General features: G+C 39.7%; 1 protein-coding gene across 1 annotated transcript in view; it reads right to left on the bottom strand.

Moving 5' to 3' along the window:
* fgd (faciogenital dysplasia) overlaps positions 1-23,201 on the bottom strand; it is a 59,809-nt gene that overhangs the window by 24,528 nt on the left and 12,080 nt on the right. The window lies entirely within an intron of this gene.

Raw genomic sequence — 23,201 nt, 5'->3', positions numbered from 1 at the left:
TACCAGTTAAAATTGAGAAAACAAATGACACATTTTTGCACATCAATATTTAGTTTGAAACTAGCATTATTATCAATCCATGCCCTGGAAATCTCTGCCAGACATATTTACCTGATGAACTCAGATCTAAAGATAGTTTCTAAACTGCTGGCAATATGTTTGGAGGCATATACACTGTTAACCTCGTTCATATTGACCAATCTGGCTCCATGAGAGGCCGTGTGACTATTTGAAGGACTTTTCTGTAAGGGTTTTTAGCTTGGTGAATCATTTATTAACCTAGGCCAAGTTCTGGATACTAACCTGCCACAATCAGCACAAATAGTCAGAATTGTAGCACAAATCCAGACCATGGTTTTTCTCTGAGTCTGCTCTCTCATTTGAACTGCTTGCGCAGCACTTACAGTAAAATCCAGTCACATCCCCTATAGACGAGATACATACGTCTCACACATTGTTGGCCTAGGTGGATGACATTCTTATATACCTAGCAGATGCAGAATATGCCATTAAACACTCTGTAGTAGTATTTGTGGATTTCCCACACAAGTTTAATTGAACAAAATCTGCTTGGATGCTTCTAAAAACATCAGGATATCTTGCTCACTTCCAATATTACCACAAATTACATAGCTAGGAACACACACACACACACAAACACACACACACACACACACACACACAAAGCTGAAGTAAAAAGTTGTGCATTTTTTGTGAATAATTGACAATAACTACGGAAAATATAACTGCGCAGCTCTGTCTCTTGAGGCTCATGGATTCAGTCTACTACTCCAACACAACTAAACTACACCCTTAATAGCATGAAGCCTGCACAGCCTCTTCTTGGCACATCTAATTTTATGTTTTTCAAACATGCTCCAGGCAGTGGAAGGAGAGAATTCTCTCAGTAATGAGTCCTGCTACACCATTGGGCCCCATGTTGAACCGCATATCCCACAAGGATAAGAAGTGGGAAAGTATAATGCAAATAACTCTATAATATAAAATATAAAGATGAAATATGAAATTATGTTTTCTTTCTAAGTAGATCACATTTTTTTAAACCTAGACTTGTCATGATAATTAGTATATCGACCAATCGCACAACAAATACACATGAACTCAATATTTTTGCTGATCTGAATATACTGCATTTACGTGTTACCAAAAATTTGTTGTGGTTAATTTAATTTAGTTGCTGTTCCATTAAGTTAATCACTGTATCTAATCATATCATTATTACATCAGTGTCATAAATGCACAGTGTCATTCACTGTAGTCATTTATCGGCAAACATTGTCCAAAAAAATTGTTATCAGGACACAACTAATTGTCAAGTCAAGTCAAGCCAATTTTATTTGTATGGCACCAAATCACAGCAAAAGTTATCTCATGACAACTTATTAGTGGAGCAGGTCGAGTACCACGCTCCTTCAATGAATTTACACCCAACAGTTCTCCATGAGCAAGCACATCCTGGAACAGCGGAATAATTGTCCAACTTTTAAGATTTGTACAAAACTACAAGGAGACAGGATGGGGGAAAGGATTGTGCCTCTCACCAGCCAGCGGAGGTAGATGCAGCACTAAACTGAAGGCTGTGTTCAAAACACCATCGCTTTGGGACGTTAAATAAATTGTAAACCATGTTGCTACTACATTCTGTGTAAACAAACAAAGCATCATAACAGTGGAGTTTTGCTGAGTATCTGTGTAAAAATGGCTGCTGTTTGCTTTTGACCTTAATTATTAGGGCCTGAGCCTGAAGGTACTTCAGGCAAAGACCCTATCATGTTTGTTAGCCCTATTCTGGCTTTTATACCTAAATCAGAGATGACTAGTAGGATGAGTAAGAGGAAAATTTTGACCTATGATCAAGTGAACGTGCAGACCTTCAGGTAAACGACTGCCTAGTGAAGAGCTCTCTGACCCAAGACTGGCTGGGGTCGTTCCTGGGAAAAACAAACAGATGGAGGCATAGGGGCTAGTACCTCAGTGTAGCCATGGTTACCTGAGAAATATCTGGCCCTCATCTCAAACTGCCTGACTTGAAAGGGGAACTGACTGCACAATGAAGAGAGGAACTGACATAGAGTTTTTCTTTAAGTTCAAATCTCAAAGACAAATTATCTTTGTCCTTCAGTGAAATGACAGTGATCTCTAAAATGTTTCTAATCAAAGCTAGTGCCAAGTCAAAATAGCTATTGTTAAAGCATGCATTCATTTAAAGTAAAAACATGAGATAGCAATGAACTGGATAACGTACATTACCTCGCCTCCAATTGCTCAGTTTCACATATCCAAAGTCCAAAGAACAAGAAAGGCTAAATCTCCAACCCAGCAAACCAATTGAAACAAGTCAAGCCCTTGTAATACAGAATCCTCGTGTAACTGAAACTAGCCTAGAGACAGTTTAAGGCAAACACACACCCTTAAAAGTCCTTTCAAGCTTAGACCTGAATTGCACCCAGCCACACATTCACCTATATCCTTCCCCAGGTGTGTGTGTGTGTAAAGAGCTGCACTTGTCTATTGCCCTGCCAAACCTGATCCAGGTTCCTTCTCCTGCAGCCAAAGTCACGTGCATGTGCGTCACTGTGCAGCCCAGCCACTCCACAACACAAATCACAACAATTCCTCCTTCATCCGACTTTAACCAAACAGTGTTTGAAGTTAAGAGACATTTGCATGAGTGATTTGGACTTAGAGATCTAAGAGACAGGGTTAATTGTGACATTCTAAGAGGCCTTTTGTCAAAACACACAGGGGAATGCAGATCTGAGCTCATTAATTTCTCTCAGCTCCAGTTAGAAAGAGAAACATGAATAGTACACTTAGACAGGAATTACCCATCCGAGGGCATCAGCTACACATCGCCATGACAACCTTCCCCGCTCAAAAATATTTCAGTCTCTTTTTGTCACCATAAATCCCCTTAATTAAACGAACCAAGTAACAAATGAGCAGCCATCGTTCACAACTGTGATGTAACGCAAACTCCAGACGAGAATGGAGCAGTCGTAACCTGTAAGACGACATTAAAGTGAATTTCTAAACAGTTATAAACACAGTGAAAGATGGCTGTGTACCTGACTCATGGAAATATTTAGAGCCTTTCAGGTATTTGACACAGACATGTTGGAATCATAATGAAACTCTGGGCCTCTCTCGGTCTGACTGAGAAACACACAGCCGGCCAAATCTCAGCTGATGTAGTCAGAAGGGAAAACCTTGCGGAATGCTTCTGTTACGTCACTACAGTCTGTGCTTGAGTACTTTCACCTTTCTGCAATAAAAAAACACAGGATTAAGGCAATATTTTAAAATATGCAAGAATTAAAACTATTGGACTTTTTCCACTCTGCTTTGAAAATATTTTCAGCAAGTCATATGGTCCCAAAACAATTTTGTATTGTATTGTACATTATACGTGGCTTCTTCAATATAAATGTTTTTTGATGACATAAAGTTTTGCATCTTTAAAAAGCAACAAGCTTTTTTACAAGACAAACGCCAAGGGTAAGTTCATTCACTTTTTTGCAAAAAATAAAGTAAAACTATGATGATGAATCGCTGACACTCAGATGTTGATGCTACTTTTGTTTTTGAGCACCAAACCCAACTTAAAATAGTAATTATAATAGTTATTTTAAGAATTACTTTATTCTACATCAGTATAAGTGGAATCAAATTAAAAACTTATTTTAGGCAAACTAAATGGGAAAAATAACCAAGGCATGGGGCTAAGTTGTTAAAATGAGTACTTCTATAAGTTCAGTGTTCTCAGTCGAAGACCTGCACATTTCAGTTGTTGAAAAGAGCTTTGCTGAAAGGACATGAGAGCTGTAGACATAATTTAATTTACAGCTTTTGTGTGTACCATATTCACCCCTGCAAATGTGAACATTGTTTTCATTGTTCCTTTTTTTTTTCTTTTTATTAATATTATTCCCTTAAATCAAAGCCACAGTAGGTAGCCAAATTTCCACTACATGACAACGAAAATAGTGATTGACGAGTCTTGTCTTTGCCAAATAAATCCAAGTTGCTGATTAAACTTTGGATCCATTAATTGTTTCAGTCATTTTTCCAGCATTAATGTCAAACATTTACTGATTTCAGACCTAAATAAAGATTTGCTGCCTTTGTTGTCATGTCATGAAGAGTTTTTCATTTGAACACGTCACTGGTCCCTGGGAAATCGTGCACATTTTACTAAATTTCTTGACATTTTAGGGCCCAAGCCACTCATTGATAAATTGTGAAAATAAATATTTTAAACAAAATAATAGTTAGTTGTAGCAAGTTTGTTAAGCCATAATTATCTCCATCAAGGAGTTAAGGATTATATTTGTGTTTGTTTGTTTAATTTGTATGATATTAATCATAAATTACCAGGCCAAATTTCACAAGGGTGTAGAATTATCCAGGAAAGAACCCTAATAATTTTGAATTCATTTATTTTCTAGATTTAATGAAAAGCATATTATACACTGATTATATATTTACACCGATTATATCTATTGTGTGTTGTAGTTGGAGCAGATCCTGATAAATGCTTCGGATGCAGAGTAACTACATTAAATTGAATACTTCAAATCATATTTATCTACCAGGTTTCTTATCTCTTTAAAGTGAATGCCCCTTTTTTTGTGCAAACTCCTCATTTTGCTCTGTCCTCCTACACCCTGGAGACACACAGATTTGGAACACATACATCAAAAAATGCACAAACCTAGCTGACTGTCAGTCACTGTCAGCCCTTAGGCGACCCCCTCAGAGTCATTTATCACCCATCATCCCGAGAGTACAGTCCTCTCGCCCCAATGCTGTCTGGGAAACAGATCACTTAGATTCAGCAGAGACCAAACAGTAAGGCAACCAGTCAATCAGGTCCTCTCCCCAAACCCGTGCCGAGGCAGAGATGACAACCCGACAGCTCCCATCACTTCACCCGCCTCCTGATTCCAAGCTGAATCCCGATGACATCCTCCCTGTGTCTGAGACTTCATTATTCCTCTATCACTATCAGATATCCCACTGCATCACAACCGCCCAGTTCTTTCTCTGCCACTGACAATCATGCATTTATAACGACCACCAAGCCCCAAATGTATCGGACAAGAAAACAAAGACAGAACAGGGTGACAAATAGTAGAAACAAAGTCGAGAGAGAGCAAATGTAATGGAAGAGAAACACCACCACCATTACTTTTAACAGCATGTCATCTATCACCACTTATCCAGACATTTCTCTGCTCCCTTCACCCTGTCTGGTCATTCTCTGTTCCCCAGTAATGAGGAGAGCTCTGACTTCCATCTACCTTTCAGCTACTGGAGAGAAATCAACAAGGGGGGCACAAACTTAGGCATGAGAATGTGTACAAATGAATATCAAGAAATTTAGTGATTAGGTTTTGTTTTTTTTTTAATACGTATCAGAATTTCTCATTACATCAGATAATCCAATCAAAACTAATTAAATTGGTCCTACCTATTAATGAGAGGTATGGTACAATGAACTAAAGCTGGAAATGCCAAACATTTCTTAATGATCTTTTTAGGAAATCTGACTTAGTTCATTTTACGTCCGATTTTAAGGGACTGAAAAATAACAAGTAAACAAGGAGAAAAACAAAAACACAAGAATAATAGAGTCCAAACTGAGTCAAGAAACATAATAGGGCCCTAACTAAAGGTGGACATGGTCCAGAGGAACTGTGACACATACTGCCCTGTAGGCGAGTACAGTGTCTTGGCTTTGACTCATGCAAGATGTGAAGTGATGGCAAAAGGGGAGTCACGCAGTACCCACTGAAACGTATCAAAAAACAAATCATCTACAGTCACCTTTCCAGCTACCAGAAGGTGAGAGATCATTACAAATATTTGAGTGCAGTACCAATTTAAAGCATCTATCACACACAGAGAAGGGAACACAAAACTGAGAGAGGAAATATTGGTGTCAGTACAACTGCTGCTCCAGAATCTACTTTGCTACATCCTCAATCAGACAATCAGCAGACTTCATCACGGGGTTTATTTAAAAACGCCCACAGTCTGCTCACGCATATACAAAAGGATTAACAACTAGCAAGTCACGTGCAGCAGCATCTGGGCCCAGATTAAATCCATACATCCCTTTTCATCAAACTCTGTTATCATAACCAGACACATCTTTTTGTCAAAGCCGCCATTAAAGAGGATCCTTCTGTTGCGTCCTTTACAAGCTGCTTCTGCAGTTTCAGTGGTGTCACTGCTTCACGGGGGCTGGGGTGGCTGAAGGGTGGGGGTCCAACTTGTTAGTCCTTTCACTTCTCCCTAATCAGGCCAGTGGGCACAGCAAGCACAGTGACATGTCCCCCACAGTTAAGTAGGAGGATTTCAACCAGCTCCCACGGATTGGGACCATGCAATTCTAGGCGGATAAGATGAAGAGAGAGATGGAGATGTTGGAAGAGGATGAGGAAGCATCCAATGGCTGAAAAGTTTGCAGGAAAGTCTCAGCACACTGTTGTGAAAGCAAGACAGTGTGAAAACATACAACAGTGGGGAGGAATGTTAACAATCTTATTGAAGATATTCAGTTGTGTATAAAGTAAATGCAAGGAAAAATTCTGCTCTTAGTTCCAGTCATGAAGCAAAATCCTAATGACGTCACTGACTAAAGAGGGCACATCCTCCAGAGTACGGAGCTAAAAAAAAGTCACGCTGCAGTCTATGAATGCTATGCTTGTCCACTGAGGATTTCCTCACCAGCTGTTCCCATCTTTACCCTTGCAACATGAAATACTGTTCCTGTCACCTCACAACCTTGACAACTGCATCACACTAGTAGTAGTAATTGTAATCGTAGTAGTAGTGGCATAAACTTGGAAATGGAACTGATTTCTTACCTATTTAGGTTATGGAAAAAATCACTGCTAAAATATTGTGTTGTTTGTTTATTTGCATTTGGGATTTGTTCATCACATAACATGGCAACATTTTAACCAAAAGTTTAGGTTTTAAGGTCCCTGTAACTTTTTTTTTTTTTAACATTAGTATCGCTTTAGATGAGTTAAAACTTAATACTAACTATCAACACAAGTGATGATGGTCTTGCTGGAGTTGAGTTAAATGTTTAGATTCAACTATCACCATCCGATACAGGCTACAAATGTGGGTATTGGCAAATATGCAAGTCCATGACACTACCTGAAAAATCATCCTTGAAGTGGGATCCTGCCACTAATTTATTCAGTTATCGCTAATATTACATTCAGTAAATCTATTCTTCTTCATTGCTCTAAAACATAGCCTAACACACTGGTAATGATCAGTATCAGAATCTATATCAAGAAGGAAAGTTGCCACTGGGACATCATTGATCATTACTGACAACAATTACAATTAATCTTGGGATAGATTGGGCTGCAAAGGCTGCATCTGTTGGATCGACCAAATTCAGGAAAAGATGGCCTCATTTCTCATGTGCACTCAAAGGAAACTTTTCCCGCTGCTGTGACACATTTGACCTTTAAATATTGCAGAATAAGGACGCAGTTTAAATCAAGAAAACTTTCTCCTTCAATGCGCCCTGGGTAAACCAACGAAGGGGCTATTGCCATGGCAACACATCTGCTCCACATTGCTAATATAGTAGGTAGGTCATGGTGAACTACATGGAACTACAAGTCCAAAGTCCTGGCAGAGATTGACTTATAAAATGTCTCCATACATTAATAAGTCATTCGTAGATGAGAGCACAGAAGTGATGAACCACCCTTGGTGACTCGTCACTAAACATAAAAATAAGGTCAAACAGTCGCCTTTATTTACCAGATCCTCTTGCTGGCTACACAGAAGAGAAGCTGGATGGTGAATGATCCAGTTGCTGACCTAAGACCATTTTTCAACAGCATGACTCAGCGTCATTACTTGTCAGCTTCCAGAAATAAATCTTGAGGCACAGTCAGAGTTTACAGTAAGTATCATAATGAAGTTAGAACAAGACAATTGGATTATTCATTTTGATCATGAAATGTGAGAATAGATAACATGGCTGCACCACCTTGGCCTCCCTGAGTCAAGCCTCCTTCCTTTACCACAATAGCTCATAAGAGGCCTTTATGAGACTGACACAGACAAGTAGGCCTCTGTTTGTCTGGATGCAGAGCGCTACAATAGCCTACAGCACTCATGTAAAGGAAGCAGCTACAGATTGGCAATTAGGCCAACACACATGAGAGATTGAGAACAAGGGGGTTGACAAACCTGCCTGTGGAGATGACTGCTCAACTGTCCCAGAAAAAAACTGAAGCATGCTGTAGCGGTTGTCAATGGTGGCTTTCACCCTGGAATATTCACAATAAACCCAAGGCAAAGCTGTGGAGGAGGGCCCATCATCTCAGTCAATTCTACTTAAAACACACTTTCAAATTTCAAACTGTTGGTGCTGGAAATAAATATTTTTGCTCTTTTCATTCCCATTGCGAGTGGGGGGAGGGGAGGTCTTAGCAAGCACAGGTCAGCTCCATGAGTCATCAACATCCAAAGCCTGAAATAGCATTTTCAAAACACATTCCACTCATCCCCAGTCCGAAGTAGGCCATATTCTAATGAGGATTATACAATTTAATCTCCTGGATCCAAACCTGATCACTCTTCAAAATGATTGAGGATCTCTGAGGTGTGAAAAATTGATTATTTTACAGCATATTGATTAGTGGGATCAACCAATCACCGTGAATCAGTTAAAAATTGTCAATAGGGTTAAAGGGATGATTGATAGATTGATTAAAGGATGAGTGCAGCATTTCCGGGAGCTCTCATCACATCAATCTCATGTGTACACTAGAGATGGGATATTAAATCGCAAATAATCGTGATTGGGTGTTGAGGCACACACTGATCCAGATTATAGCTTGCACTGTACCATGAAACCACCATAAAGTAAAATGAGACATATCAACAATCCATGCATAATTCAAATAAATAGCTCTGGAAAGCATTTAAATTTAAGGTATTGTGGATTATCTTTAGTTATATGGTACCAACAAAACAATGATAACAACACTGTAATATTAAAGAGAAAAGAGCTCTGGCTCTTTTTGGAATCAGTACTGTATCAGGAGATGTGTGCCAAAATCAGATCAGACTTGAAAAAATGTGGATCAGTGCATCTCTTGCATACACAGTAACATGCATCATCTATCGTCAAATCGAACCAAACCACAGTAACCAATCGATAATGAAAAAAAAACACAACAAAACAAATATACTATATATATACTATACACTTAACCATTAGACGTGATCTTTTTTACAGCATGTTCTAAAGTGCTCCAATGTGGCTGCATAAAAACATTCAGCAGCTACCAGAAAAAAAAAAATCGTTACCTTGTCCAATTGAAATGCAAACCATACTTAGAGAACATTTCACAGACAACCAAAACACACCTCTAATGATCGCAGAATTACACCTCTGGAAAAGCTTGTCTCCCTCAACAGAAAAAAACACGGAGCAAGTGCATGAAATCCAGCTTTTTCAGTACACTTAAGTTATGTGTTTACAGAGAAAAGGTATTTTTATTGCAGCCACAATGAATGAAGTGAAACTACATAGTAATTTAGTTACCAATTGTCTGACTAATTTGGGCAAAAAGTGAAGTTAAGGAAACTTAAGTGAGATCTTATATTTACCGTCAATCCACTTTCAAAAGTATAAGCATTCATTGTTAATCTTGTGCCACTGCCACTCTAGATTTGGTGGAAGGGCTTGCCACAACACCCTGCATCTGTTCTAGGCAGGATGAATGTCAGCATGTGGAGGGGAGTGATGTCTCCTGACAGTCAACAAGTCCCAGAGCCGGTCAGGACATCCCTGCCCAATAGAGGTCAAGGTGTTGTCCATTCCAGTCCAATCCTGTCCGGTCTGCTTGAGGGGTGTAGATGTTAAAAGGGCTGGATGGATGAGAAGAAGGGGTCAGGGATAACTAATCTTTTGTGGAGCCTCACCAACATACACAAAGAGACAAAAAGGTCACTATGCAGCCTTCTTTGACGTCAGAATCATTTTCAAAATGTCACTTGGCTTCTGGAAAACAGTCAGCAGTGAGACCTCCTCATCAAGGAGCTCTTATCAGGTCTGTCTTTTGAACAAAAGCAGTTCACTTGGCTTCTTAAATGAGTTGCTATACTTTAAAAAGTGAGAAGTCTTTCAAATGCCAATGAGGGAAAAATAAGTTGTAGGAATCTAAAAATGGTGGAGGACAGAATCAGCTAAGACATGAGAGAAAGAAGTCAAGACATTCTAAAAACCATGAAAACACCCACGCCCACACTCACAAATCAGTATACAAGGAGAGGCCTGTTATAGAAGCCAGGTGTACACTAGACAGACTAATAAAGGCTCTAATTTCCTCTCTAATGGCTCCAGTATTTCCACTTACAGCAGCACCACACTGCCCTGCTCTGAGCTATGTCAGTGAACCACAGCAGACAGCTTCTTTTAACATTCAGGCAAAGAGGCTGTATTACTAAAAAGTCCTAACGTGCAGATCCTTGATATAACAAACAGCTCTTCATTGTTTTTTTTTCTCACTTCAAAATGGAAACATTACACAAGCTTTCCTAACTTCCTAAAATCTTAAGCTCACCAAACTATAGGATGTACATCACCACCACAGTTTTTGTTAAATTGTACAATAAGTATGGCTGCTGTTTTATAGCTTTAACACAGCCAACAGAATGTCAACAAGCGGAAGTTTTTCATTGAGAGGCTTCTGGTAGACCCGAACCGTGTGTTGCGGTTTGATGACAAAACTCCTGTTACTAGATATAAGCAACCCCCGGGCCATAATCTAGCTCAAGTCTCTTCAAGTTTAAGTGTCTGTCGTCATTTTTGCTCCATTTTATTTGTACGGTATATTTCAATGAGAAACCCTAATGGTTTATGACAGAGATTTCCAGAGTGGTCCATAAAATTATTGCAAGTGGACCATAAAATATAGGCTATTGTGAAACCATAACTCACTGTTATTAATATTTTCAAACAGCCATAGTTGGACAGTTTCTTACATTTTGTCTTTACCAATTGTTACATGTCTGTGAATAGATTGTTGCACTGCATTGTACAATTGTACTACTTAGGAAATACTTCCTTGTCGCCTTGTGTGTTTGATGAGATTTGTAATTAATGGTATGGGTGGGCCATTCAATTAGGTCCCGAATTTCTTAAATGTAGGAATGGCTGGCTTACAAAAAAGCTCAGCTCAGATGAGAAAAGTTGCTAGGTTAAAAACACTATAAACACAATGTATTTTCATTCTCATAAAAGTTGAAAACATGTTTTGGATTGAGTCCTAGCCTGAGATAAAATAAGATGACGTAAGGTAAAACAGTGTTCCAAGAGTTAGTTAGCATTTGCTTCTGTTATGCTAGATTTGGTTTTAATCAAAAGCATTGGTTAGTTGTGATTGATAAAACCATGAATGAGCAACAGACCAGAATGGTTACAGTTTGTAAGTATAGTTTGGTTTCAGCTAAAATCAAAGTACTTTTGGATTACTGAGCATAGGGTTTGATAAAGCAGCTGTAAGTCGTCAATAGCTTCTAGCTAAATATATGAGGCTGGCTTTTTCTGCATCTTGGAGTCACAAAGAAGTAATGAAGGAGTCAAAATTAAAAAGCTTTGTGACTTCAAGATACCAACAGTATTTATGGGTCGTTGAAAGGCACTTTCTAAATCAATTACAGCACCACTTTAATTCAGCAGTTCAATTTAGAAGTTTTTGTAATACGACCCCTGGTTTCAGAGCTAACTTAACATAAAGACACTGACTCATTGCTGCATGAACTAGTGGAGTCAGTGTTTAAAGATTTAAACAATCAGATATTCTCCAAAAAAATCAAAAGTATCTACATCCTTTTTTATCATAGCGTTCACAATTACGACTACTAATAACAATATAACTATAATCTAATCGTACAGATGACTCAAGTTCAGTGAGACGGCGAGTGTTTCATTTGACCGCTGGCCCAGTCTTGGCCTTGGTAGACTTTCTATAAAATGAGCTGAACCAAAGCAGCAGCTCTGCCCACCTGTCATCTGTCACCTGTGTCACATGCAACAGCTTGTCTGTGAAGGAGGTCTGAAGGGCGAGGCGAGTCAAGCGAGGAATTACCGAGGAGGACCGGCGGCTGCTACTTGACTATTGGTCAACGTCAAAGACCCACTGGGGAGGAATAAAAACAGCCCTGAACAAGTCGTTGCTATGTGATGGGACATACTGGCTGCATGCTTGTGAGACACTGCTCATGTATCTTAGAGTGCTGCTTCGCCCCAGTTGGGGTGTTGAGATGTCAAAGATAAATGGCAGTCAAGAATCACATTTTTCATACTTCACCATTTACATGCTTCAGCATTTATGCATTTTTTCTGCCAAGAAACATTGATCAAGCTTTGCAAAGAGCAAAACTGAGAATAACAGTAAGAACAGCTTACTGTTCTGAGATTTACCATTTATGGTCGTTCTTCAATCACTGCAAGTGGCTCCATGTGTGCACAGGTACTGACTTCCCATTTTATGAGGAGACATTTAAGTTGGCCACTGATGTGAATAGACCAGAAAGGCATAAAACATCCCTAAAGGAAAATATATTTCAAGAAGCTGTCTGGGAGCTCACATGCATGAATGCATGCAAATAAGACTGTAGAAAACACATACCATGCACATGCACTCGCACTATGCCCTGCAGCAGAAATTCATTAAATATCTTGTTACTGGTCTCTGGAAGCCATCCCTCATCTCTCTCTAGAGCAGTAGGATACAACTACAAAGACAGTTCTACTGCTTTTGAAGTGAGCAGCGGTTTTAAAATGGGGGTCAATTAGAAGCGAATAAAGGCCTCCCCTTATGAAGGAGATCAAGCTGAAAGATGTAAAATATTCTCCCTGATTGAGTTTGACAGGAGATTAGTTATGTTTGTTAATGTGTGTTTGCGTGAGATTTTTTTCTGGTCATTCTGTCTGATGCCAAAATCTCATACAAAGAAAACACACATGCTTCAGTGGAGACAAGAGAGCTTCTAACACTTTCCGACTGACTGCCCCGACCAAATGGAGAAGTAAAGAACGCACGACGGCTGGTGTATGCACGCAGAGTGAACACAATATTAGAAAACAAAACACTTGTGTCATCTGTCTGTCTGTCCAACCTTAGGAACATAAGCAGAAGTTTACCCAATATCAGAATGTTGCAACAAGATAAGAATATCAGCTTTATCTGTGATGCAAAAAAAAAAAAAAAGTGGAGTCTGCTGGTTCATCATTTACTTATCACTTGTATTTTTTTGTGGGTTCCTATAATTATCATGCCAACACTTCAGGAAATGCCATCACCAATTCAAAGTGGAGGAAGACCCCAGGTGCCCTGGGTAAAGAGGAAGATGTGGGTGTAATTACCAGGTGATGATGTATGCTAATCAGGGTGACTGTTAAACATGGCATCCTTATGTTGGTGTGTTTTTCAGTTTGTGTGTAGCTTGGTCACCATCATATCCAAAATATCTAACCAATAAGAAACACTCTTGACTCAATCGAGGAAAGAAGAGAAAACCACTAGAATGACTACATAAAGTGAACTAAATTAAAAAAAACAAAACATAGCTTCACAAAGGAAAATGCCAACGTACAGATGTTCACTTCCATTCAGAGAAATGATCAAATCTTCCACACAATGGCTGCTGCTGTTACAAACCCAGCTCTGCATAACTAGTTGTGCACACTGTGGGTTAAAAGACATCCTTTACTTTGGCTTTCTCTAAATGTAAACCTGTCCAGACTTTGGAAAAAAGGGTGAAACATGACTCACTACTTTTTCCACTGCCCAGGGGTTCCAGGACTTTACTTTTCACACAGGGTTACTGTGTGTTTCCTTGACTACAAGTGGTTTCTAAATGGCAGCCCGGTTACCATAAATACGAGATTGTGGTGTTTATGGTGAGATTGACCGCTTGTGAGGAACTGCTGTTTTTGTTTGATTTGGTGTAGAGAGGTGCTGACTCATGAGTTCATTTTTCTACTTTGGAAGTTTACACGTCGTCTGTGTTTCTTTTACCATTTTCTATTATCAGTAAAGCATTATTGATCTGTGTCTGAAAATCGGAATACTATCAATAGTATAAGACACAATGAAAGCGAAACGTTAAAGATAATCCACATTGTTAACAGAGCCTCGACCTAATACCATTTAGACTTGCAGTTTTTCTGTAGTTTATATTATTTCAAAGTCCTTTTTCACGTGGTGCATCCTGATTTTGTTCATTCAGTGTGTATTAAATTTCCACACTTCAAGGGTAGCAAGATTTGGAAATCCAGTACCAGCATATCATTTACGATTCAGAAGTGACACTTGAAGATAAATTCATCAACTTGACATGATTATGTTGATACATGAGAAGCCTGTTTCTACTCTAATACTCCCACCAATTTAAGAGGATCAGATCACTCTGAGGCTAGTGAAGCCCACGATCATCCAGGAAATGGAAGCAGCCACAGCCGTACAGCTGTTCAACACAGGCCTCATACAACTGAATATATGTCAGCAACCCTGCGGTTACTTGGTTCAGCATCATCCCATTGATCTGGGTCAAAAGGTCGTTGATTAGAGCCTCACAGTCTCTAGGCAATGCCACAGTGTCTGCCACACACTCAGCCTTAGCACAGCTCACACAGCTGCTGCCGGTCGTCATGGAAACACTCAGACTCCACTCCTTAAGACAACTCCCCAGTCAGCTAAATTATAGTGTGCAAAAAAAAAAAAAAAAAAAATCCTACGGGCTGAATACCAACATACCAACACTGGATAACAGATAAACCGAACAATGGATGAGCAATCAGCCAAGCTTTTAATCATCATTGAAGTCATGACATCATTGAGCATCACTGTGTCACATTGATTCAATACAACTGTATTGAACATGTGCTGAATGGAAGTTGTGATATGGTATGAGACAGCTACTGCTTTATCATAAAGACTGCACAAGGTTAAATGAACTGGAAAAAAGCAAAACAATGTTCACTATTCACTCACCACACATCACTTGGTAAAGCAGCCAGAGGGTTCAGCTCTCACTCCTAATTACCCAGTGTAGTACACATGAAAGAGAAAACCAAACAAACTAGAACCTAAACACTCGTACGTTGACCCACTCAGCAATTCCCTGAAAAAACACTGCAGGGAAGAATCAAGGCAGCAGAAAATCGCCCCCAACGTGTGTTCTTAATAAAACATGCAGACCAACATGTATATTTCAGAAGGCAGCAAGAATTATCCTACATTCAGCAGACAGCTATGAGCCCACACACCCAAACATAACCCAGACAGTGGTTTGGTTTAGAAAGGAAAACACAATTTTGAGCGACAGCACCTGCTATATTCACAGCAAAATACACAAACCAAAATCATCGTTATTAAAGTGTGCACATACATTCAAATCTTCACATTATAAATCCAATTAGTTACTCACCAGCTAACCTCAGTTAGCCATCTGCTTTCGATGTTTTCTGTTTTTACTCTAAAAACTGTGGATCCTGTCGTCTTCTGCAGTGCGACATAAACATAAAAAGTCCAATCTTGTCCAGAGTGGTGGCACGAGGAGGCTGTCTGAGGAGGGAGACGGTATGAATCTGCTACTTCTCCTGTTCCCTCATTGAGTCACTTCAACCACCCTGCTTCCTCTCTCTCTCTCTCCCTCTCTCTCTCTCTCTCTCTTGCTCCCTCCCTCCCCTCCTCCTCTTTCTCCTCCTCTGTCCCCTCCTGCCCTCACCCTCTACAAATGTGCCAGCCGCAAAATTGCACTCCTGTCCTCCACTCTCCCCTTCCTGATCCCCGCACCATTCAGAGCAGTGGACTGAACAATGCCGCCGCCGCCACCGTTCTGAAAGGAACCCAGGAGCAGTTCTCAGCCGGCAATAATGCCTCCCAACTGTCACCATGGAAACTAATGACGACCTGAGCTGGCAGGAGGGGAGGGAGAGTGGGAGGGAGGGTAGAAAGTGGGGAGAGGGACAGTTAAGTGAGAAAGAGTGGAGGAGGGCAAGAGAAGAAGAAGTGGCTGAATGAAAGATGGGGGAAGTGTGTGTTCGTATCAGTGGGTGTGACAGCACAGTTGTTGCATGAGTGTGTGAAGAGGATGTGAGTGAACTGGAAAATATGGAGGATATTCATTGGAAATATGGAGTGTTCCTTTCAAGGCTGCAACCACAGTTGTTACTATTGTTATTAGTTAATTTTTCAGTTTATTAAGTATCAGAAAAAGTTAATGATACAAAATTTCCCTCGTTTTTATGCTGCAAAATGGATTAAACACGTTTATTTCACAATACTCTCTTCTTAAATTAGTCAAACAACAGATTGATAAAGAAACAGCTTTGCTTGACAATTGATAAGAATTGTCCATTAAATTTTACTCTGTGATTTCCGTGCTGCATTTTCCCAAAATAATATGTATTTTTGACATGCAGTTGTATCCCTAAGGAAGGGCTCTTTACTAGGAGCCTCTGGGGAGTACATCCATGTCTCTGTGCAACTTCCCCCCATGAACAACCAGATCACAAAAGCTTCCAGGATGATGCACCCAAGCTGCTCCAACCCTCTTCATATGCACATATAATTACGACAAGCCCCCCACTCACACACACACACACACACACACACACACACACACACACACACACACACACACACACATTCAATAGTTAGGCTGATGTCAGCCTGAAAGCGTGGGTGACATTGCTTGATAGCAGCTCTAAACCATTGAGACAGTGCTAGAATATTTCCCAGTTCTAATATCATACAGGACCTTATATGTGGGTGTGCAGAGAGGTGCGGCACAGAGGGAGAATGTAAAGGGGGGGATGGGTGTTCGATTTAAATTCTGGAAACGCAGGAGTATTAAAATTAGGGGCAAGAAGAGACAGGTTAAAATGGGCCCCTGATTGATCCTGTTGTCGAAGCAGAGGAAAAGACAACATCTGAACCCTCCTCATCCTTCTATGCCACCTTTGGCTGAACAGTAAAATATGCACCATCTTGGACAGAAGAACAGGTGCCGCTCTCCACGGTAATAAACCTGGCTGCTCGACTCAACAGACCTGCTGAGGTGGGATATTCTCACTCGAACAGGAGATTGAGAATCTGTGCTGCGCCACCCTGAGGGAGCGATCAACATGAGGGGAAAACCCCATTTCAAATAAGAATAGACCCTTTGCCTTTGTGGGTTATCTAATGAGGCATGAGGTTTGTGCCCCCTCTTTACACCAAAGAGAGGAATGTGAGCTGTGGTTTGGGGAGGAATGCTGAACCTCTCGCCATCTTGTCACCTCCTTTTATGAAAGGGAGCTTTTGCTAGCTTGCTACTTTGAGGGTTATCATGAAAACAATGCAGCTGGATGGAGAATCTCAAAAACACATACATGTCCCCCACCTTCCTGTACCCTTATTTGTTTTCCTATTAGAGTAATTCTATTCTATAAAAGCACGAAATCCTAACTTGATTATCTAAAAAACATTCATCCAGTCAATGTCACACTTGTACACTGCTGGTGCCCCAAGGAGGTGCGCTTGTAAGGGGGTCAGCCTCTTGAGCTGGACTTGGCCTTATTTGCTGGGTTTCCATGGTTTTTTAATGCACATTTTGAATACTCAGATTGGAAAAAAGGGATGAAACATAGGACATGGAAACACCCTTGATGAGTAAGTTACGACTTAACACACACCGCAACAACAGATACACCTGGACTGATGAATCAATGTAAATATTTCTCGGCCTCATCTATGAAAAAACATGTACAATAATGTGGACCATGCAAGCGAAACTATTTGCCTTGTTTCCCTGTTTGTCACCTCTTTTCTTCTCTTTTTAAAAGACATGTTAGGGTATGTTGCCTATACTGCAATCTCTCCAACACATCCGTCGTTTATCTGCTCCATCCTCTTGATGGAAACGCACCTTATACATATTCCTCTTTTTTTCCTTTTTTACAAACATTCAAAAGATCCGCTTCACATCAAGATGGAAACCAGACACTGTCATAACAAATAACAAAAATATGTTGTTGCGTGTCTGACTAAGTAACTGACAGCGCTTCTGTCTTTATTTATCACTCTCACTAACTACAATGACGATCTCCTTCCATCTTTCTACAAAAATAGAATTTTGTGTGATTAGTTGTCACCTCGGTCACTACCAAATCCTCTGGATCACTTCTTTAGTGCACCCATCTGCCCCAGTTGACCTAAGGCAAGCTTCTGTAACACATCTGCCTCTGAGATAACCACACACACAAACAGCCACACAGCAGCAGCCATAACAAGACACCATTCACTGCCTGCTTTTTTAATATAAAGATGTAATACAAAGAATTAGGTCAACCAATGGTATTCTGTCTATGAACCACTGCTCTGAAATAGAAGCATATTGTATGATGCTGTTTATCATCACCAAGAAAAATGCAGAACAATCTATATGCAAAACAAGGCCCGAAATCTGTTTGAATGCCTGCCAAAGGTCTGCCAGCTGCCTTTCAAAGGATTGTGCAGAATTTGATGTGCACAAACAATTTTGACTGCAGGGACACTGAGGACTTGGCCTGTTTGCAGTCAGAGGGGACCCAATACAGAAATCTGCATAGATAAATAAGAATTTGAATAGCTCCACTCAGTCAAAGAGCTGATGCCACAACATGCATGGCACACTTGGTTTGGCTGCTTGGCAAGCACCCTCCAGATGAAAGCTGAGGTAGGACACTGGCTGTTGTCATGGAGACAAGTCACATTCCACAGCATGTTGACCCAACTCCAGGCTTTTTACAAAAAAAGCCCTCACACACAAAGACAAAACAGACACGTATGAATACATCTACACACTGTTACTCAAGCTAACAAACACGCTAGACACACATACACAAGCTCAGCCTGGGAAAATGAATATCTTTAGCATCCAAATGTCTCAAGGTCTTAAAGGGCCATCAAGACACAACATTAGCAGAAGGCCGAGGTCGAGGAAGGACACAGCTAATGCAGATGGAGTCTTCCCCAGTTACCCACACATTCATGTTAATAAACTTGGATTTGAATCACCTTTCTAGTCACAAATTTTAAAATGTAGCTAAAAGTTTACATATATGTTAAAGCTCTTGTTGATACAACACAAGCAATAGGCATGTCATTGAAACAAAATGAAAATTGTTCAATACAATGACCAATAGATCCATTCAATCTAAATCATCATAAAAACACACAACAAATATGCAAAAATAATGAAAGCAAAAGAATGTTTGTCATATTCCTTAATCATTTACAAACAGCTTATAATTTACTAGATATTTTACAAATGCATCATTAGAAGAGTTACAGTGCCATAGCAACCAAATTTACATCACTGCCAGGCCTGCATAACATGTGGCAGGAGATGTGGGTAGTGAAGGTTTGACTTGCCACGCTTAACTGCAGGCAAAGCAGATGGGGAAGCAGTGCAAATCAGGCTGCCTTACAAACCCAGTACAAATCATTGTTTAAAAATAATGACGTTTTATAATGTACCAACATGCGGTCTGCTTTTGAGAAAGATGGGTCAAAGGGAAACTCATGATTTGGGTTCAAATAAGTATAAAGTGGAGTGAAAAGCTGAGCACAGATGGGGAGGAAATTAAAAAGGACAGGTCAGCTTGCCGGCAGGGCAGGTTTAAAGTCTGATGAATAACACACGCTGCAGATGTTGTAAACCCAATCACATGGGCATGTTATCAGTTATCATTGTGACCATTAGATTGCGTCAGAGGGGGCAAAGTCCACTTAGGTGGTTCATACATTATCTATTAATATAATTTAAAAAAAAACAAAGCTCAGTCCAGAGCCTCTCCCTCCTTGTGAGTACTTTCTCCCTTAATTCATACTGCCAGAATTACACGTTTCAACCCTTCTCTTCTAATCTCCATTTAAAACAGGCCATTAAAATTCTCAGTTACTACTGACACAAACTGAAATAAAACATCATTATCATTATAACATTTACATTTGCTACTAAAAATGTGCCTGCTCAACTCTCATCTGTGACAGCCACCTTTACATTAACTCCTCAAACGTTCAGCCGTTCAAATCAAATCATCTTAAATTAAACTAACAAGCCCACTGCCATCCTCCCTCCTCTAGGAGTCAAAGCTTGTCTTTAAAGAAGCAGTCATTAATATTTCACCCATGAGGAGGATCTTTTAATTCATTATTAATTTTAAATCTATCTGGTGGAGTAGAGAGGTCTTATTTGAATTACAAAGAAGCTGGAGTCTAGCATAATAAATGTATCTATATTAACCCCTCCAGAAAGAACTGTGGTTATACTCTGGTAGAGAGGCTTTTGCTTGTGAAAAGATCTGGAGATGGTATTTTTACACCGCCCCCCCCCCCCCCCCCCCCCCCCCCGCTGTTTAAGGGTTCCTCGTCCTGAGGCAAGGAAGGTGAGGATGGTGAATGCAGAGCAGCAACAAAATATCAAGAAAGAGAGCTAATGGGACTTAATTATACTGGGTCCTTAAAAAGAAGAAGCAAAACAAATTAAAAAGGAGCTAAAGTAAGGGATCCTGAAAATTATATCAGACCTAAAATTTCAACCCATTATTGCGATTGCAACTTAATATTAAATTCAATTTGAAGATTTTTTTTTCCATTAAGCACCATTTATTTAATACTCTGCTGAAAATGTATGAAAAAAAATGTCATTTTTAAAAAATGACCTCTACTATGACAACATTAAAATGCTGCATGGACGTAGGTCTGATCAAAATCACAACATGGCACACTGCAATGTTTCAATCGCACAAAGGCATAATATTTGTTAAAGGCCAACTGTGTCAAAATATGAAAATTAAATACGTTCAATGAAAATTAGAATGAAGCGTTTAGTGTGATAAATTTTACTTTTAATACTTTATGTACATTTTGCTGAAAGGCCATATGAATATCAATCTATTTTATACTGTTTTAATTTATATAAGATTATTTTATGACCAAATATTGGCATGTCATGAATCTGTACCAATAATCTACTATTAATCTGATAGCAAATTATTCTAACAAAATATCATATTAACATGTGGCTTGATGAAATATTACAAAGTTGTTCAAAGTGGCCGTGAAAAGTCTCAGACGTTACCAGTTGAGGGCGTCATGGTGGTGCAGTGGTTTGCACTGTTGAAAGAAGGTTCCAGGTTCAAGCCACGGCTCGAGCATGGGATCTTTCTGTGTGGAGTCTGCATGTTCTTCCTGTTCCTGTGTGGGTTCTCTCCTGGTACTCCAGTTTCCTCCCACAGTCCAAAGACATGCAAATGGGGATGAGGCTGATTGATACTCTAAATTGACCGTAGGTGTGGCTGTGAGTGTGAATGGTTGTCTTCTATTTATGTTGGCCCTGTGATGGACTGGTGACCTGTCCAGGGTGAACCCTGCCTCTCACCCGAAAACTGCTTGGATAGGCTCCAGCCCCTCCGTGAACCTTAACAGGATAAGCGGAAGAAAATGGATGGATGGATGGATATCATAAACTAGACAAGCATCAATGAGTATTTCAGTGATGAGGGCTTTGCTTTTTATGCTGCTCAGATAAAGTGAGCAGAGAGTCCAGGAATATTTAGAAACATGAAAAAAATTCAAGAGTCAGATTATTTGGCACTGGTAAAGGCAAAACTGACTGCATGATGGAAATCTAAAAACTCATTCTGCATACATTTTACACATTGGTTTCATAGGACATAGCAATTAAAAAAACAAATACCCGGCTGTTTGTAAAAGTATAATTATGTTGCGTTAAATGATTTTTTAAAAAATTCCACTCGGCTTCTTTCGATGGAAGGTGTGTATGCCCTTGAACATGGCCCTGAAAGGTGTGATGACAGAGACCATCCCTGTGAAGGTTTGTAACTATTAAAGGTGTTACTGTGAGCGTGCATGTATCTAAACACAGCAGTTATGGTCAACTGATGAGCTGCAGGCTCATCTCTCCTGCAGCGCCCAGATGGCCTGTGATTATGCACGGCTCAGCAGAGATTACTGTGCAGCACAGAGAGGGAAATACAAAGAGAGGGAGTAAAAATACATTTTATATTAAATGAGGATGAAGTTGGAACAAAATGAAAGCATGAGGTATGCAAGGTCAAAGTAATCAAGTGAGGAAGGTGATGATGCAAAGCAAATCAAACCAGCATCAACAGAGGGCAAACATGCACAGAAATCCTATAAACACCATCTGCCATAAGAAAATAAAATCTTTCAATAAACTGTATGTTCAACTATCTTTTATTCTGGCATCATAGTAGAATGTCTGCATACAAAGTGATAACCAAGGTTTCATGTCCAATGAGAAAAGGCATGTATACTGTAAGTTGCAGTTGACAGATTAGGTCAGTCTGTGTCCTTCTGTCTGACTGTGTGTGCCTGATAAAAATGTCTCCTGCAAGAAATACACACAAGGGCATTTGCCAGACATGATGGATCACATACAGGTAAGTAAAGCACACCCTAAAGAGTAGTGTGGAAAAAATGGTCAGTGCATCACTGAACAAACAGCATTTAACTTTGGATGCATTTGCTGAAGGGGGCTATTGTTTTAGAGCAAAGAAGAATTGATTTCCTTTAGGTAATATTAGTCAGACATAACTGAGCTGACAGGGGACCTTTGAGGAGGCTTTATTCAAAAATTTACTTGTAAATACTATACTGCTCAACTCTTTTAGCACAATTTTCCTTTAGTGCGTAACACCCATCATGTGCCTGTTTGACCCCTGGGTTAAACACTGATGTAGGAGCAATATAAAATGAACACAATGCCCAACTTGAAACATACACTGTTATGATTATATCAAAATATATTGATCCAAATTGCATTATCTTGATATGTTGGTCCATCTTTGAAAAGGCCAACAATGACTTCTGTAAAAGTCTAGTTTTATTCAGACAAATGCAATAAATCTGCTTTTTCTAACATCAAACAAACCAAAAAAAAACTTGTCACTGATTCCAGAAGGGATTTTCTGTACTATTGTAACAACTCTCACCATCATAGTTACATACTTGTGATATAAAAACAAAACAGAGAAGATGTCAGGGTGAAGGCAGAATGTAAAACATCCAAAACCTTCACTTGTGAATGAACCGGCACATTTA

This window comes from Aulostomus chinensis, chromosome 9 (assembly GCF_037954235.1).
Source record: "Aulostomus chinensis isolate RoL2024-O1b breed Wild chromosome 9, RoL_Achi_v1.0, whole genome shotgun sequence".
Classification (NCBI taxonomy): Eukaryota; Metazoa; Chordata; class Actinopteri; order Syngnathiformes; family Aulostomidae; genus Aulostomus; species Aulostomus chinensis.
The sequence above is the reverse complement of the archived record's forward strand: the minus strand, read 5'-3'. Positions and strand labels throughout refer to the sequence as shown.